At 44.2% G+C, this 18822-nt stretch overlaps 1 protein-coding gene across 1 annotated transcript in view; it reads right to left on the bottom strand.

The window, feature by feature from the left end:
* LOC118370908 (protein sidekick-2-like) overlaps positions 1-18822 on the bottom strand; it is a 668753-nt gene that overhangs the window by 648018 nt on the left and 1913 nt on the right. The window lies entirely within an intron of this gene.

Below are 18822 nucleotides of genomic sequence, written 5' to 3' on the forward strand. Positions count from 1 at the left end.
CAGTATTGCTTTCTGTGGTTCATGTCTAGATCCTATTCCTACGTTGTATTGTTCCATGTTATATTAAAGTTACCACCTGCACCTGCTTCTCGACTCCCAGCGTCTACTTTACATCCCAATAGTTTACAATGGTGATGGGGAGAGTTGAGGATAAAACGTTAACAGTATGTCACCACTGTTCATTGAGAATAGCCTATGCAGTGTGCCGTGGGTAGCTTGTTGTTGTCGACCAATCACAAGTCATCAAAGTGGCACTACAGTCATAGACCCTACGTGTGTGGCAAAGCAAGATTGGAGATTATTTAATATCTAAAAAATGGAATTAAAATTATGGAATTAAAAGGTAAATAAGGAGTATATGCTACAACAACTAATAGGCTACAACAACTAGTCGGCTGCTACTGAATAATCTGAATGGTGTTTTTTGTAACTTTAGGACAGGAAGAAAGCACATGCAGCCTCAATAAGCCTAGCTAGTTAGCTAACTAGTTTCTCTCGGTTTGATGCAGTCTAGAAAGGTACTACGTAATTATATTGGATGTTAAATAACCTAGCTATGACAAGCTATAAGTTAGTCTACTAGTGTGAGTAAGCTTAATATATTTGGTTACTGTCTCTCTGGCTGTGTTTACACAGGAAGCCACATTCTGATATTTATTTTCTCACTAATCGGTCTTTTGACCAATCGGATCAGCTCTGAAAAAGATCTTAAGTGAAAAGATCTGATGTGATTGGTCAAAAGACCAATTTGTGGAAAAAATATCAGAATTGGGAGGCCTTTGTAAACGCAGCCTGTCACTCCCTCCCTCCTCCTTGTGCCCGTGTCACTTACTCTCAGTACATAAACGCAAGGCCCCTCCTCCGCTTGCAAGAACATCTCTCTCTCATGCTTTATCAGCTCAGGTTACTAAAGTAGCTTACAAATGGACTTTTCTGCTGGTTCCCTCACTCAGATTGGACCGGGTCTAGATCCGATCAGGTTTAAATGGAACAGGTCTAGTTTTCCTTGGGTCCGTTCGAAACGGGTCTCTATATTTCAAAATGTATTTATACATATTGGTTCCGAATGGGAACGCCCCAGGTCCATTTCGGAACGTGCCAACCTTTTGGACCTGTGAAGACCTCTAGAGGCCCAATATAACAATCTTATCACAACAGACAATGCCAGGAACATTGTGAATGATATCACAGAAGACAATGCCAGGAACATTGTGAATGCTGTCACAACAGACAACGGCAGGAACATTGTGAATGCTGTCACAACAGACAATGCCAGGAACATTGTGAATGCTGTCACAACAGACAATGCCAGGAACATTGTGAATGCTGTCACAACAGACAATGCCAGGAACATTGTGAATGCTGTCACAACAGACAATGCCAGGAACATTGTGCATGCTGTCACAACAGACAATGCCAGGAACATTGTGAATGCTGTCACAACAGACAATGCCAGGAACATTGTGAATGCCACATAAGCTGGCCTTGGGCTACAAATAGGGTGCCAAAAAAACTCAAAAATAAAGTAACTGTTGGCATTTAATTTACAGTTGAAGTCGGAAGTTTACATACACCTTAGCCAAATACAATTCAACTCAGTTTTTCACAATTCCTGATATTTAATCATAGTAAAAATACCCTGTTGTAGGTCAGTTAGAATCACCACTTTATTTTAAGAATGTGAATGTCAAACGTTTAGGGTAGCCTTTCACAAGCTTCCCACAATAAGTTGGGTGAATTTTGGCCCATTCCTCCTGACAGAGCTGGTGTAACTGAGTCATGTTTGTAGGCCTCCTTGCTCGCACACGCGATTTCAGTTCTGCCCACAAATCTTCTATAGGATTGAGGTCAGGGCTTTGTGATGGCCACTCCAATACCTAGACTTTGTTGTCCTTAACCTCTCTGCGATATGTGGGACGCTAGCATCCCACCTGGCCAAAAGCCAGGGAAAATGCAGAGCGCCAAATTCAAATAAATTACTATAAAAATCTAACTTTCATTAAATCACACATGCACGATAGCAAATTAAAGCTACTCTTGTTGTGAATCCAGCCAACATGTCAGATTTCAAAAAGGATTTTCGGCAAAAGCAAACAATGCTATTATCTGAGGAAAGCACCACCGTAAACAAAGAGAGAAACCACATTTTAACCCTGCAGGCGCGACACAAATCGCAGAAATATGATCTGTGTTCAATACAGGTGTAAGGGTTTTCTTCTGGTGAAAGAGAGGCGGACCAAAATGCAGTGTGGTGGTTATTCATGTTTTTAATAAAGACGACTATACATGAACAGACTATATAAAAAAAGTGAAAACCTAAACAGTCCTATCTGGTGCAAACACAGAGACAGGAACAATCACCCACAAAACCCAACACAAAACAGGCTACCTAAATATGGTTCCCAATCAGAGACAATGACTAACACCTGCCTCTGATTGAGAACCATATCAGGCCAAAAATAGAAATAGACAAACCAGACACACAACATAGAATGCCCACCCAGCTCACGTCCTGACCAACAATAAAACAAGGAAAACACATACGAACGATGGACAGAACGTGACAGAACCCCCCCAAGGTGCGGACTCCGAATGCACAATCTAAACCTATAGGGGAGGGTCTGGGTGGGCATCTGTCCGCGGTGGCGGCTCTGGCGCTGGACATGGACCCCACTCCATAATTGTCTTAGTCCACCTCCTTAGTGTCCCTTGAGTGGCGACCCTCGCCGCTAACCTTGGCGTAGGAAACCTAACAACGGGCCCCACTGGACTGAGGTAGCTCAGGACTGAGGGGAAGCTCGGGACTGAGGTTAAGCTCGGGACCGAGGGGAAGCTCGGGACCGAGGGGAAGCTCGGGACCGAGGGGAAGCTCGGGACCAAGGGGAAGCTCAGGAGTGAGAGGAAGCTCAGGAGTGAGAGGAAGCTCAGGCAGGTTGATGGATCTACCAGATCCTGGCTGGCTGGTGGTTCCGGCAGATCCTGGCTGACTGGCAGATCCTGGCTGACTGGCAGATCCTGGCTGACTGGCGGATCCTGGCTGACTAGCGGATCTGGCAGATCCTGGCTGACTGGCACTTCTGGCGGATCCTGGCTGATTGGTGGATCCTGGCAGACTGGCGGATCCTGGCTGAATGGCGGATCTAACTGATCCTGGCTGACTGGCAGATCCTGGCTGACTGGCAGATCCTGGCCGACTGGCAGATCCTGGCCAACTGGCAGATCCTGGCCAACTGGCAGTTCTGGCGGATCCTGGCTGACTGGCGGATCCTGGCAGCCTGGCGGATCCTGGCTGACTGGCAGTTCTGGCGGATCCTGGCTGACTGGTAGTTCTGGCAGATCCTGGCTGACTGGCGGCGCTGGACAGACTGGTAGCTCAGACGGCGCAGGGCAGGCGGGTAGCTCAGACGGCGCTGGGCAGACTGGCGGCACTGGCGGGTAGCTCAGACGGCGCTGGGCAGACTGGAGAAAAAGGCTCTGGCAGCGCTGGACTGAGGAGCACTGGTGCCTCTGGAATGCGGGGCTCTGGCGCCTCTGGCATGAGGGGTGGTAGCTCTGACAGCGCCGGACAGGCGGGAGACTCTGGCTGCGCTGGAGAGGAGGAAGGCTCCGGCAGCGCTGGACAGGCGGGACGCACTGTAGGCCTGATGCGTGGTGCTGGCACTGGTATGCCGTGCATACTATGCCAAACCAACAGCTTTCTTTCTACTCTGTCCAATACATCCTCCACACTCTCAGACTCAGCACTCTGCTTCGCCGACAGCTCCAATTCCATCTATGGCTCCTTACGGTAAACAGGGGGAGTTGGCTCAGGTCTGACTCCTGACTCTGCCACACTCTCCCTGTGCCACCCCCAATAATTTTTTGGGGGTGCCTCTCGGGCTTCCAGCCGCTCTGCCGTGCTAGCTCCTCATAATGCCGCCTCTCTGCTTTCGCTGCCTCCAGCTCGGCTTTGGGGCGGCAATATTCCCCTGGCTCTGCCCAGGGTCCTTTTCCGTCAAGGATCTCCTCCCAAGTCCATTTATCCAAATAGTGCAGCCTCTCCCACTGCTGCTGCTGCCTCTGTTGCTTCTCCTGCTGCTGCCTTTGCTGCTGCTGCTGTTGCTCCTGCTGCACCTGTCGCTTCTCCTGCTGCTGCTGTTGCTGCTGCCTCTGTTTACCACGCCGCTTGGTCCTTGGGTGATTTTGTAATGGTTTTCTTCTGGTGAAAGAGAGGCGGACCAAAATGCAGCGTGGTGGTTATTCATGTTTTTAATAAAGACGACTATACATGAACAGACTATATAAAAAAAGTGAAAACCTAAACAGTCCTATCTGGTGCAAACACAGAGACAGGAACAATCACCCACAAAACCCAACACAAAACAGGCTACCTAAATATGGTTCCCAATCAGAGACAATGACTAACACCTGCCCCTGATTGAGAACCATATCAGGCCAAACATAGAAATAGACAAACCAGACACACAACATAGAATGCCCACCCAGCTCACGTCCTGACCAACACTAAAACAAGGAAAACACATATGAACGATGGACAGAATGTGACAACAGGAAGAAAACAAACTGTAGCTATCTTTCTGGCCTCTATCTAACAGTACACTTCAAGTGACCCTCGTTCAAGATGGCCGTACTTCTTCAATACACAAAGGAATAACCTCAACCGATTTCTAAAGACTGTTGACATCCAGTGGAGGCGATAGGATGTCATAAGGTGAATGCACCAATTTGTAAGTCGCTCTGGATAAGAGCGTCTGCTAAATGACTTAAATGTAAATGTTAAATGATAGGAACTGCAAGAAGGTCCCTTAAAACATCTGGATTCTCAATTAAACTCATTGAAAAGAGAGTGACCTCAAAAAAACAAAACCTGAATGGTTTGTCATCGGGATTTCACCTGATAAATAAGTTATGTTATACTCACACACATGATTCAAACAGTTTTAGAAACGGCAGAGTGTTTTCTATCCAAATCTACTAATAATATGCATATCTTATCTTCTGGGGAGGAGTAGAAGGCAGTTGAATGTGGGCATGCATTTCATCCGGACATGAAAAAACTGCCCAGTCACCAAGAAGTTAAGCCATTTTGCCACAACTTTGTAAGTATGCTTGGGGTCATTGTCCATTTAGCAGAACCATTTGAGACCAAGCTTTAACTTCCTGACTGATGTCTTGAGATGTTGTTCAATATATCCACATATTTATCCATCCTTATGATGCCATTCCCTCCTGCAGCAAAGCACCCCCACAACATGATGCTGCCACCCCCGTGCTTCACGGCTGGGATGGTGTTCTTCGGCTTGCAAGCCTCCCCCTTTTTCCTCCAAACATAATGATGGTCATTATGGCCAAACAGTTGTATTTTTGTTTCATCAGACCAGAGGATATTTCTCCAAAAAGTACAATCTTTGTCCCCATGTGCAGTTGCAAACTGTAGTCTGGCTTTTTTATGGCGTTTTTGGAGCAGTGCTTTCTTTCTTGCTGAGTGGCCTTTCAGGTTATGTTGATGTAGGACTGGTTTTACTAAGGATATAGATACTTTTGTACCTATTTCCTCCAGCATCTTCACGAGGTCCTTTGCTGTTGTTCTGGGATTGATTTGCACTTTTCGCACCGAAGTACATTCATCTTTAGGAGAGAATAACGCGTTTTCTTCCTGAGCGGTTTGATGGCTGCGTGATCCCATGGTGTTTATACTTGCGTACTATTGTTTGTACAGATGAACGTGGTACCTTCAGGCATTTGGAAATTGCTCCCAAGGATGACTTGTGCAGGTCTACAATTTTTTTCCTAATGTCTTGGCTGATTTATTTTGATTTTCCAATGATGTCAAGCAAAGAGGCACTGAGTTTGAAGGTAGGCCTTCAAATACATGCACAGGTACACCTCCAATTGACTCAAATGATGTCAATAAGCCTATCATAAGCTTCTAAAGCCATGACCTACTTTTCTGGAATTTTCCAAGCTGTTTAAAGGCACAGTCAACATAGTATATGTAAATTCTGACCCACTGGAATTGTGATACAGTGAATTATAAGTGAACTAATCTGTCTGTAAACAATAGTTGGAAACATTACTTGTGTCATGCACAAAGTAGATGTCCTAACCAACTTGCCAAAACTATAGTTTGTTCACAAGACATTTGTGGAGTGGTTGAAAAACGAGTTTTAATGACTCCAACCTAAGTGTATGTAAACTTCCTTCTTCAACTGTATGCTGTACCGTAAGTGAAACGAAAAAGTGTCCCCAAAACCACAATTAGTACCAAACCGTGGGTTTGGTAAACCGTTACACCCCTAGTGTGTGAGTGTGTTTGCTCAGCAAGTGTTTGAGGTGGACTTAGTAGGGCTTGGATGATATCAGTATCTCAATACTCTTTAGTATCGCGTAAAGGAAACAAAAGTTGAAGCAGATCAACTGTACCTTCTTTAGGAAAACAGCCCTAATGTTGGAAACAAACATAATTATGTGGTCATTCAGAAAACATTTTTTGTTTAATGATAGCAGGTTTATAAAGGCCCAAACAGTTTTATTTGCTTTGGGTTTTCATTTGTGACATTGAAAAAATATTACCATACTGGTATCGTCACAGTCCTAGCACTTAACCCATGTTGTGAAACATGTTACAGTTCTCTGAGGAGTGGAGTGTGTGTCCAGCCCTCTATCTCTCTGGCAACTTGGCTGCCACCCCAGTCAGCAGGGAGGCTATGACTTGGCAAGCTCAAGTACATGAGGGCCCTATATCTCACTGGTGACTGTTTTTAACCACACCATAGCCCAAATGCTTTATTGACAGAGCACTTGAACCCACACTATTGACTGGGAAAGAGGGAGCAAATATTGACAGAGACCTTGAACCCACACTATTCACTGGAGAATAGGGAGAAAATGTTGACAGAGCCCTTGAAACCACACTATTCACTGGAAAAGGGGAGAAAATATTGACAGAGCCCTTGAACCCCCATATTCACTGGAGAAAATATTGACAGAGCCCTTGAACCCCCATATTCACTGGAAAAGAGAGAGAGAGAGTGTGTGTGTGCGTGTGTGCGTGTGTGCGTGTGTGTGTGTGTGTGTGTGTGTGTGTGTGTGTGTGTGTGTGTGTGTGTGTGTGTGTGTGTGTGTGTGTGTGTGTGTGTGTGTGTGTGTGTGTGTGTGTGTGTGTGCACGTGTGCGTTCTGCATCACACAACAATTTACTCACGCATTTTAACAAGGGGCATTTTTGGTGAGAATAAGGGATTATCCGACATAATCATGAGACTTGAAGAGAATTGCTGACTGAATAATACAGTGGCAAGAAAAAGTATGTGAACCCTTTGGAAATACCTGGACTTCTGCATAAATTGGTCCGATCTTCATCTAGGTCACAACAATAGACAAACACAGTCTGTTTAAACTAATAACACAAAAACAATTATACGTTTTCATGTCTTTATTGAACAAACCCTGTAAACATTCACAGTGCAGGGTGGAAAAAATATGTGAACTCTTGGATTTAATAACCAACTGACCCTCCTTTGGCAGCAATAACCTTAACCAAACGTTTTCTGTAGTTGCGGATCAGACCTGCACAAAGGTCAGATGGAATTTTGGACCATTGCTCTTTACAAAACTGTTTCAGTTCAGCAATATTCTTGGGATGTCTGGTGAGAACTGCCTGGTGAGGTCATACCACAGCATCTCAATCGGGTTGAGGTCAGGACTCTGACTGGGCCACTCCAGAATGAATATTTTCTTCTGTTGAAGCCATTCTGTAGTTGATTTACTTCTGTTTTTTGGGTCGTTGTCCTGTTGCATCACACAACTTCTGATGAGCTTCAATTGGCGGACAGATGGCCTTACATTCTCCTGCAAAATGTCTTAATAAACTTGGGAATTCATTTTTCAGTCAAAGATAGCAAGTTCTCCAGGCCCTGAGGCAGCAAAGTTGCCCCAAACATGATGCTCCCTTCAACATGCTTTACCGTTGGGATCAGTTTTTGATGTTCATGTTGGTGTGCTGTGTATTTTATTTGCCACTGTAAATGAAGGTAAGAAAATTTGACTTGGCTTTGGCAGAATATCTCTGTGTAGATTAATGCTTGATAAACCCATAAGCAAACACACACACACAAACACACACAGAGTGAGAGAGATCTAACTACACAGCCAAGAGGCAGAGTGAAAAAAGGCCAAAGAAACCTCTCTTTTGTTGAATCAGTCAAAAGATCCACAAACAGATGCAGTAGCCATACAGATATTACCATCATTTAATTAGGCAAGTCAGTGAAGAACAAATTCTTATTTCCAATGAAAGTCTACCAGATTAACTGCCTTGTTCAGGGGCAGAACAACAGCTCATGGATTTGGTCCAGCAACCTTTCAGTTACTGGCCCAAAGCTCTAACCACTAGGCTACCTGCTGCATGTCATTCTTCAAGTTAATAAATATCCAATCTCCATAGGGGCTGGCTGCCATTCTTTCCATACTACACAATGTAATACGAATAGCAAGGGTATGGTAACAGTGTACGTGTTCTCTATATATGGCATAAGACCACGGGTTGGCAGGGTAGCCTAGTGGTTAGAGTGTTGGGCCAGTAACTGAAAGGTTGCTGGACCAAATCCGTGAGCTGTTGTTCTGCCCCTGAACAAGGCAGTTAATCTGGTAGACTTTCATTGGAAATAAGAATTTGTTCTTCACTGCCCTAGGTTGCAAGTTCAAACCCCCGAGTTGACAAGGTACAAATCTGTTGTTCTGCCCCTGAACAAGGCAGTTAACCCACTGTTCCTAGGCCGTCATTAAGATTTTGTTCTTCACTGACTTGCCAAGTTAAATTAAATAAATAAACTGGTCAAAATAAGTGCACTGTATAGGGATTTTTTTTATTTTACTACACAAGTCAGTTAAGAACAAATTCTTATTTTCAATGACTGCCTATGAACAGTGGGTTAACTCTCCATGTTCAGGGGCAGAACGACAGATTTTGTACCTTGTCAGCTCTGGGATTTGAACTTCCAACCTTTCGGTTACTAGTCCAATACTCTAACCACTAGGCTACCCTGCCGCCCCATAGGGTGTCATTTGGGACGCACCCAGTTAGCTTCTGAGAAGGTTCTCTCTCTGTGGACTCTATTAGTCATCCTGATGAATTAAGATTCAGAGCACTAGTAAGATCAACAGGCCCCTGCAGTCACTTTAATACAGTATAAGGCACTTCCTCTCCAGTAATGATTCCATATACTCCTCCTTTATGCTTCCTGTAATTGGAGAGTGCTACTGAGAGAGAGAGAGAGAGAGAGAGAGAGAGAGAGAGAGAGAGAGAGAGAGAGAGAGAGAGAGAGAGAGAGAGAGAGAGAGAGAGAGAGAGAGAGAATGAAGCAGGAGGGCTGTGCAGGGGAAGAGACAGCAGGTGGTGTGGTTTTCTACAATATAAATCAATCTGTGTGTGTGTGTGTATGTGTGTGTGTATCATAATGAGCGCACCATGCTTGGTTATAGTGTAAGTGAGTGAGTATTGTGGGCAAAACGTGCTCAGAGTAGCGTAGTGGCTGTGTGGATCACTAACTGTAGTGTGTATGCTGTGTGGCAGTGTGGATCACTAACTGTAGTGTGTATGTTGTGTGGCAGTGTGGATCACTAACTGTAGTGTGCATGCTGTGTGGCAGTGTGGATCACTAACTATAGTGTGTATGCTGTGTGGCTGTGTGGATCACTAACTGTAGTGTGTATGCTGTGTGGCAGTGTGGATCACTAACTGTAGTGTGTATGCTGTGTGGCAGTGTGGATCACTAACTATAGTGTGTATGCTGTGTGGCAGTGTGGATCACTAACTGTAGTGTGTATGCTGTGTGGCAGTGTGGATCACTAACTGTAGTGTGTATGTTGTGTGGCAGTGTGGATCACTAACTGTAGTGTGTATGTTGTGTGGCAGTGTGGATCACTAACTGTAGTGTGTATGCTGTGTGGCAGTGTGGATCACTAACTGTAGTGTGTATGCTGTGTGGCAGTGTGGATCACTAACTATAGTGTGTATGCTGTATGGCAGTGTGGATCAGAAATATAAATAGATCATAAATATCTACTCTGAGGCGCTGCTTTAGGCCACAGACAGCCCTCCGCGTGGCGGGCAGGCAGGCAGGGCCATGGGGATGGAGTGGCAGGAAAAAAGGGGACCACGTTCTCCAGGGATGTCCATGAGGCAAACAGAGATGAAACTAGATCTGTGTTTTTTACAGCATCAGAGCATCAAGGTTGTTTTTTACTTCAGCATGTGTGTTTTTTCCAAGGCTGAGCTTTTTTGTGTTAGACTAAAACTTGGGCAATTTCCTTCGAGAGTTACAGAGAGTCTGTAGAACATGAACAGGAGGTTAAGCTGACCTGCTCCCTAGAATATTTAACAACCTTGCTGCTGGCTGGTGCCAGTTACATCTCCATTCACTTCTTCTCTTGCTCACTCCTCAACAGTCAATCTCATATCAGCAGAACAAGGACGCTTGTGATCACACCAAAGGCCACAAGGCTTTGAAACAGAACAACAAAAATCAACTAAATGAGGAAAATGTTCCCTATCTAAATGTTTTTCAAACTGCAGTTTGCAGAACCATCCTTGACTGGATGTCTCCTCAAGGTCTCTGGCTGCCTCATACAGTGGATTGCGAAAGTTTTCACCCCCTTGGCATATTTCACATTTTGTTGCCTTACAACCTGGAATTAACATGGATTTGGGGGGGGTTGTATATCATTTGATTTACACAACATCCCTAAAACTTTGAAAAAGATAAATATTTTTTATTGTGAAAAAACAAGAAATAAGTTTAAAAGAAAATGAAAACTTGAGCGTGCATAACTATTCACCCCCCTCCCCCATGTCATTACTTTGTAGAGCCAGCTTTTGCAGCAAATCCATCTGCAAGTCTCTTGGGGTATGTCTCTATAAACTTGGCACATCGAGCCACTGGGATTTTTGCCCATACTTCAAGGAAAACTGCTCCAGCTCCTTCAAGTTGGGTCATTGTCCTACTGGAAGGTGAACCTCCATCCCACTCTCAAGTCTCTGGAAGATTGAAACAGGTTTCCTTCAGGAATTTCCCTGTATTTAGCGCCATCCACCATCCCGTCAATTCAGACCAGTTTCCCAGTCCCTGCAGATGAAAAACATCCCCACCATGCTTCGCAGTGGGGATGTTATTCTCGGGGTGATGCGGTGTTGGGATTACACCAGACATAGCGTTTTCCTTGATGGCCAAAAAGCTCAATTTTAGTATCATCTGGCCAGAGTACCTTCTTCCATATTTGGGGAGTCTCCCACATGCCTTTTGGTGAACATCAAACTTGTTTGCTTATTTTTTTCTTTAAGCAATGGCTTTTTATGGCCACTCTTCCGTGAAGGCAAGCTCTGTGGAGTGTACGGCTTAAAGTGGTCCTATGGACAGATACTCCAATCTCCAATGTGGAGCTTTGCAGCTCCTTCAGGGTTATCTTTGGTCTCATTGTTGCCTCTCTGATTAATGCCATCCTTGCCTGGTCTGTGAATTTTGCTGGGCAGCCCTCTCTTGGCAGGTTTGTTGTGGTGCCATATTCTTTAAATTTTTTAATAATGGATTTAAATGGTGCTCCGTGTGATGTTCAATAAAATGTAAAATGCAGATTAATTACTTAAAAATCATACAATGTGATTTTCTGGATTTTTGTTTTAGATTCCGTCTCTCACAGTTGAAGTGTACCTATGATAAAAATTACAGACCTCTACATGCTTTGTAAGTATGAAGTATCAAATACTTGTTCTCCCCACTGTATTCACACATCACATTTCCGGGGGGTTTTATATGTTTTTTTTTCATTTCACTTCACCAATTTGGAATATTTTGTGTATGTCCATCACATGAAATCCAAATAAAAATCTATTTCAATTACAGGTTGTAATGCAACAAAATATGAAAAACACCAAAGGTGATGAACACTTTTGCAAGGCACTGTACAATCAGAAAGTGGCCTTCTTTCATGGAATTGTATTTGGAGAGAGAGAGGAAATAGGAAATATGTCATGAGGCTTAGCTAGCCATTCTTACCATTCAATGCTCACATACTTAGACCAAACTAAATCAAACTTCAACTTTCAAGTGTCAAGGGTCAAGGATAGCATCCAAATTGTCAGTCATGGCGATCTAAAAATGACCCCCATTCTAAACATCCCCAGCATTCCCTGCAGGCCGGAAGACTGAGAGACAAAGGGAGAAGCTGTGCTATCGTTAATACAGTATTTTATGAATTCTAAATTACCGCCAATTTGGAAATGGAAAATGCAATAAATATTTACTCTAAGCTGCACTTCGATAGGTTGGTGGTAGATGGAAGGCCGTGTTGCCAAACTGAGTCCTTTGTCCTTTGAAGAATGTCTCTGGTGGTCAATTGGAAACGTTGTAGTAACGTCGTTGTGTGATAGACGGGATACTCTGTCTGTTCCTTCCTAACCCTCGTTTGCAGCTGCTGTTGCTAACTCAATGCTTAGGAGGTATCACTTCTGTAGTGAATAAGAGTTCAAAGTTCATACCATTCGCAACCAAAGCTCACGCTGATGTTGGCTTCATTCTGTTGTTATTAACTGAACCATTCTGACATCGGACCGTCATCCTCACATCCTCGGAACAGGAGGTTATATTGTCGTCAAGGCTTTATATAGGAAGGGAGAGGAGGGCGTGTTTGAAAGGTTTTATAACCCATGCCCTTCACAGGGGCGGGCCAACCTTATGAATACCCAAATCTCTCATTTGGAAGCTAAAATTACATTTCATCTCTTCACCAATAATTTCATATTCAAACATTTAAATTGAACAACAATTCCATGTGAATCGATAACTACAATTGTGCAGACTTTCCACTGTAGAGTTTATGTCATCTTATCATTGATGAGAATGTCTCAGATGACAACCGAACTGACATCATATTCATTAAGTACCACCGCATATGTTCAATTGGTCGGATTACCCGAATATAGCTCATTTCCCCCCACCTTCTGATGTTACCAGAATCTCTATGTTTACCAAGGGGTTTACAAATTTCACATCAGTAAGGTAGAGAGAGAAAAAAGGGGGGAAGAGGTATTTACCAACGTCATGACACCAAACATGACATTCCAATAAAGTCCTCTCCTGCTACTCTGAATTCCAAAATAGAACCTCGTTAAAGATGGCCCTCAACAGCAGGCGACTAGGGCCCATTGTGTCTACAAGGCCCAGTAAATGAGGAAAGGATCAGAAATGGAGAGAAACTGTGAGAGACGGTATGCCATAGCTATAAATGTCAGATCTGGCATAATATATGTGGCGAGCCAGGCTGGGGTGTGCTTTGTCACCCTGGTTTATTTAGGGAATTTATCATAGCTATGCTTATGCGAAGTAAGGTAGCATGCAATACGGGGCTTGCAGCTCGCTCTATGGGTCCTTTCCTCTGAACACAAATCCAACAGCCAATGATTGGCAGGAAAGAACAATGTTTAGACAAACCGTCAACATGGATTCCGTAGTGTAGCTTTCACGAGCTAGCGAAACCATAATAACCCTCCCTCCCTCACTCACTTGTGTCTCCATGACATAAACAGTGTCAAGAACACATGCAAACCAGCTTGTAGCTACACACTAGTTCATTATTATAGAAGAACATAAAGACCTCACTGCTGAATGCTGAATACTCCCTCCAGTTCATTCTTATAGAATAACATAAAGAACTCACTGCTGAATGCTCAATACTCCCTCCAGTTCATTATTATACAAGAACATAAAGAACTCACTGCTGAATGCTGAATACTCCCTCCAGTTCATTATTATACAAGAACATAAAGAACTCACTGCTGAATGCTGAATACTCCCTCCAGTTCATTATTATACAAGAACATAAAGAACTCACTGCTGAATGCTGAATACTCCCTCCAGTTCATTATTATACAAGAACATAAAGAACTCACTGCTGAATGCTGAATACTCCCTCCAGTTCATTATTATACAAGAACATAAAGAACTCACTACTGAATGCTCAATACTCCCTCCAGTTCATTATTATACAAGAACATAAAGAACTCACTGCTGAATGCTGAATACTCCCTCCAGTTCATTATTATACAAGAACATAAAGAACTCACTGCTGAATGCTGAATACTCCCTCCAGTTCATTATTATACAAGAACATAAAGAACTCACTGCTGAATGCTCAATACTCCCTCCAGTTCATTATTATACAAGAACATAAAGAACTCACTGCTGAATGCTCAATACTCCCTCCAGTTCATTATTATAGAAGAACATAAAGAACTCACTGCTGAATGCTCAATGCTCCCTCCAGTTCATTCTTATAGAATAACATTAATTGCTCACTGCTGAATACTCCCTCTAGTTCATTGTTTTCTTCAATGTTTGACATGACAGTGGATATGCAGAGTACTGGACCTCCTCTAGTGCATATTTTCTATAGATCTTTAATGCAGGTCATTAGTATACTTCAGTCCACTCTAATGCATACTCTTCTGCTCTGCTTCTGTTGAAAGGCCATTTAAAAACGGACGGGTCTGTCCGTCCAGAGTTAGGTCGCTCTGCTCTGCTCGCCTCCTAATGTCCTTTAATCATTGGAGGGAAAGGGCCTGGGTCACTGTGCTCTCAACTAGCAGTGATGCACTCAGAGACAGTATGAGGAGTGTCCAATTCATTCCTGTGGGTCTTGACCCCTGAATCAATAATGAAAGTTTGGCCGGGCAGGCAGTGCTGCCAGAGCTGAATAGACAGAGCACAGCACTGTCATCTATAGCCACACCATCCCCCTCTACATACAGTATGCACATACACACACTCTCTCTCTCTCCCACTACCTCTCACACACAATCCCAGAACACACACACACTCTCTCTCTCTCTCTCTCTCTCTCTCTCTCTCTCTCTCTCTCTCTCTCTCTCTCTCACACACACACAAAGTGTGAAAAGTGAGTGTCAAGATTGTTAATCCCATGATGCATAAAGTATCAATTCTCAGTAAATGTCAGAGGGAGCGGATCTGCCCTCAAAAATGATGGATATAGCTCTACTTGCAATATCTCAGTATCCCTGTTTGTTTAATTCTAGAGTGAATCCCAAATGACACCCTATTCCATTTATAGTGCCCTACTTTTGACAAGAGCTGGCGAAAAGTAGTGCACTATATAGGGACTAGGGTGTCATTTGGACTGCAAATCCAGTCTCCTCTTCATTGTATTTTACAGTGGTACAATGATGCTGAGGGCTTAGACTACATCTCCAGAGGTAACACAGCTCATCCCCTACAGCAGCAGCAATACCTGCATCCCAATTACCTTACCATACTGTTCCACTGGCTTCTGCAGACACAAGCAGGGGAGGGTGAGGGTAGAGGTGAAGAGGAAGGAGGAGGAAAGGAGGGATGGGGGGGTTCAACCAGAGGATACTTACTATCTCTGCTTCTGGATACTCCCTCTCTCTCTCTTTAACTATCTCTCTCACCTGTTCTATTCAAACAGTAATCTGGCTCAAACTTTATATAGTGCATTATGGAGGTATGAAAAAAACATTCTAAATGCACACTTTAAAGGAATTTAAAGCCTTCATGACCGTTTTAATAAATTTCCAGGAACAATATTAATGTACACTGAGTGTACAAAACATTAGGAACGCCTTTCTAATATTGAGTTGCACCCACCTTTGCCTTCAGAACAGCCTCAATTTGTCGGGCCATAGAGTCTACAAGGTGTCCAAAGTTGGCTGGATGTCCTTTGGGTGGTGGACCATTCTTGATACACAAAGGAAACTGTTGAGTGTGAAATGCCCAGCAGCATTGCAGTTCTTGGCACACTCAAATGAGTGTGTCTGGCACCTACTGCCATACCCCGTTCAAAGGCACTTGAAGAGAGAATGGACACACATATATAGTTAAGCTCACAATAACAACTGAGTATTAAGAGTATTGTCAGCACTGTAATTCCAGTCTTTTCCCCCAATGATTATGACTCTGAATTGTTGCCGTTTTTAAAGTCAAGTCAAGTAAAAATGTGTTTATCACATGCGTTAAATAAAACAAATGTAGACCTTACTGTGTAATGCTTACTTACAAGTCCTTAACCAACACCGCAGTTCAATAAATAGAGTTAAGAAAATATTTACTAAATAAACTGAAGTTTACAATAAAAAGTAACACAAATAAAATAACAATAACGGGGCTATATACAGGGGGTACCGGTACAGAGTCAATGTGGAGGCTATATACAGGGGGTACCGGTACAGAGTCAATGTGGAGGCTATATACAGGGGGTACCGACACAGAGTCAATGTGGAGGCTATATACAGGGGGTACCGACACAGAGTCAATGTGGAGGCTATATACAGGGGGTACCGATACAGAGTCAATGTGGAGGCTATATACAGGGGGTACCGGTACAGAGTCAATGTGGAGGCTATATACAGGGGGTACCGGTACAGAGTCAATGTGGAGGCTATATACAGGGGGTACCGACACAGAGTCAATGTGGAGGCTATATACAGGGGGTACCGATACAGAGTCAATGTGGAGGCTATATACAGGGGGTACCGGTACAGAGTCAATGTGGAGGCTATATACAGGGGGTACCGATACAGAGTCAATGTGGAGGCTATATACAGGGGGTACCGGTACAGAGTCAATGTGGAGGCTATATACAGGGGGTACCGATACAGAGTCAATGTGGAGGCTATATACAGGGGTACCGGTACAGAGTCAATGTGGAGGCTATATACAGGGGTACCGGTACAGAGTCAATGTGGAGGCTATATACAGGGGTACCGGTACAGAGTCAATGTGGAGGCTATATACAGGGGTACCGGTACAGAGTCAATGTGGAGGCTATATACAGGGGTACCGATACAGAGTCAATGTGGAGGCTATATACAAGGGGTACCGGTACAGAGTCTATGTGGAGGCTATATACAGGGGGTACCGATACAGAGTCAATGTGGAGGCTATATACAGGGGGTACCGGTACAGAGTCAATGTGGAGGCTATATACAGGGGGTACCGGTACAGAGTCAATGTGGAGGCTATATACAGGGGGTACCGGTACAGAGTCAATGTGGAGGCTATATACAGGGGGTACCGGTACAGAGTCAATGTGGAGGCTATATACAGGGGGTACCGATACAGAGTCAATGTGGAGGCTATATACAAGGGGTACCGGTACAGAGTCTATGTGGAGGCTATATACAGGGGGTACCGGTACAGAGTCAATGTGGAGGCTATATACAGGGGGTACCGGTACAGAGTCAATGTGGAGGCTATATACAGGGGGTACCGGTACAGAGTCAATGTGGAGGCTATATACAGGGGGTACCGGTACAGAGTCAATGTGGAGGCTATATACAGGGGGTACCGATACAGAGTCAATGTGGAGGCTATATACAGGGGGTACCGGTACAGAGTCAATGTGGAGGCTATATACAAGGGGTACCGGTACAGAGTCAATGTGGAGGCTATATACAGGGGGTACCGGTACAGAGTCAATGTGGAGGCTATATACAGGGGTACCGGTACAGAGTCAATGTGGAGGCTATATACAGGGGGTACCGGTACAGAGTCAATGTGGAGGCTATATACAGGGGTAGGTACAGAGTCAATGTGGAGGCTATATACAGGGGGTACCGATACAGAGTCAATGTGGAGGCTATATACAGGGGGTACCGATACAGAGTCAATGTGGAGGCTATATACAGGGGGTACCGATACAGAGTCAATGTGGAGGCTATATACAGGGGGTACCGGTACAGAGTCAATGTGGAGGCTATATACAGCGGGTACCAGTACAGAGTCAATGTGGAGGCTATATACAGGGGGTACCAGTACAGAGTCAATGTGGAGGCTATATACAGGGGGTACCGATACAGAGTCAATGTGGAGGCTATATACAGGGGGTACCGGTACAGAGTCAATGTGGAGGCTATATACAGGGGGTACCGATACAGAGTCAATGTGGAGGCTATATACAGGGGGTACCGATACAGAGTCAATGTGGAGGCAATATACAGGGGGTACCGATACAGAGTCAATGTGGAGGCTATATACAGGGGGTACCAGTACAGAGTCAATGTGGAGGCTATATACAGGGGGTACCGATACAGAGTCAATGTGGAGGCTATATACAGGGGGTACCGATACAGAGTCAATGTGCGGGGGCACCAGTTAGTCCAGGTCATTTGTACATGTAGGTAGGAGTAAAGTGACTATGCATAGATAATAAACAGAGAGTAGCAGCTTTGTAAAAACAAAAAGGGGGTGGGGGGTCAATGTAAATAATCCTGGTGGACATTTAAATCTTTTCGTCTTGCCCATTCACCCTCTGAATGGTACACATAACATAATCATGACTCAATTGTCTCAAGGCTTAAAAATCCTTATTTAACCTGTCCCCTCCCCTTCATCTACACCGATAGAAGTGGATTTAACACAGGTAACCTCAATAAGGGATCATAGCTTCACCTGGTCAGTTTATGTCCTAGAAAGAGCAGGTGTTCCTAATGATTTGTACACTCAGTGTGTGTGCGAGGGGGAGGGGTGCTGGAGGGGGACACCTGCTACATAATTATTATACATTAGCCCCCTTTCTCTCTTTACCTCCTTATGAAATTGCTGGGCAGCGGGTACTCGCATCCACCGCCTCTGGGGATCAGTTCCAGGCTAAATAACTATGAAGAATCATTTATGCTCCAGACACCAACATGGCTTCTGTAACTAAATTCACACGGAAGATACCTTTCCCTTTGAGGACATCAACTCCAGTGGGTGAAAATGTCCCACAAGTGGCTATAGGACTCTCTGTGAGA

The sequence above is a fragment of the Oncorhynchus keta genome, chromosome 2 (genome assembly GCF_023373465.1).
Source record: "Oncorhynchus keta strain PuntledgeMale-10-30-2019 chromosome 2, Oket_V2, whole genome shotgun sequence".
NCBI lineage: Eukaryota > Metazoa > Chordata > Actinopteri > Salmoniformes > Salmonidae > Oncorhynchus > Oncorhynchus keta.